The sequence below is a fragment of the Saimiri boliviensis genome, chromosome 3 (assembly GCF_048565385.1).
Source record: "Saimiri boliviensis isolate mSaiBol1 chromosome 3, mSaiBol1.pri, whole genome shotgun sequence".
NCBI lineage: Eukaryota > Metazoa > Chordata > Mammalia > Primates > Cebidae > Saimiri > Saimiri boliviensis.
The window spans coordinates 55075361-55076313 of NC_133451.1; the positions used below are offsets into that span (position 1 = coordinate 55075361).

Below are 953 nucleotides of genomic sequence, written 5' to 3' on the forward strand. Positions count from 1 at the left end.
TATCATAAAAATAAGAAATGTAAAATGTAATATTGAAATCCAAAACTAAATAGATAGATTAATCACCACGGTATACACATGAGAAGAGAGAATTACTAAGTTGGAAAAGAAGTGTTTATATTTTGTTCTGTGTAGATGGTGAAATTATATAATATGGAGAAGAGATTTTAAAACATATTGGTTACTGTCACAAAGTCAAATAATATCATTTTCTTTATATTAGGTTGAGCGATATGAATCTAACATTTTTTAAATAAAAATGATTAAATATCAAGGATAGCTTTTTAAAAATATTATTTATTTTTATTAACTAAACCTAAAGAAAATTCCAAATAAACCACTAATTAGTTATTAGAATTAGCAAAATTAGCAAGATTATAAGATAAAAATTGTTAGTTAGTAGACAACTATATATCTACATATCAGCAGCAATCAATACAAGGATATAATTAAATAAATGTACAAATAAAAACAATACAAGCATACATAAAAACACATTTGACAAAAAAAAGGAAGAGTTTTTGTGGATAAGTGTATTGGAAATGTATTGGAAAGTATTAATAAATTTTAGGATAAGTAGAAGAAAATAATAAATATACAACAAATGTTAAGTTCTTTTTATGATAATATGCTCTGATTTCTCTTCGGATTGTATAAATCTTTCACCTTTTACTAAATATTTCCATGGAGAGGAACAACTCAGAGTTTTAAACTAATTTTTTGACGCTTTGCTTTTTAGCAAGGCTTATACAAATATATATATTAGGTCAATGCAAACTCACTCCAAATTCCAACAGCGTTCCTCCTGGAAGTTCACAAGCATTTTCAGAAATGTATAATAAAGAGCTGGAAATAACATACTCATAAATAAAAAGATAAATAAAGAGGAAACATACACTGTAAGTTTTAAATCATACAATTTTAAATCATTTCTTATAAAGTTTTAAAGCATT

General features: G+C 24.6%; 1 non-coding gene across 1 annotated transcript; it reads left to right on the forward strand.

Moving 5' to 3' along the window:
• The first annotated feature begins 628 nt into the window (after positions 1-628).
• On the forward strand, positions 629-746 carry LOC120363700 (U5 spliceosomal RNA). The gene has a single exon (XR_005579155.2). It is a non-coding gene; the product is annotated as a U5 spliceosomal RNA (small nuclear RNA).
• Positions 747-953: the final 207 nt, after the last annotated feature.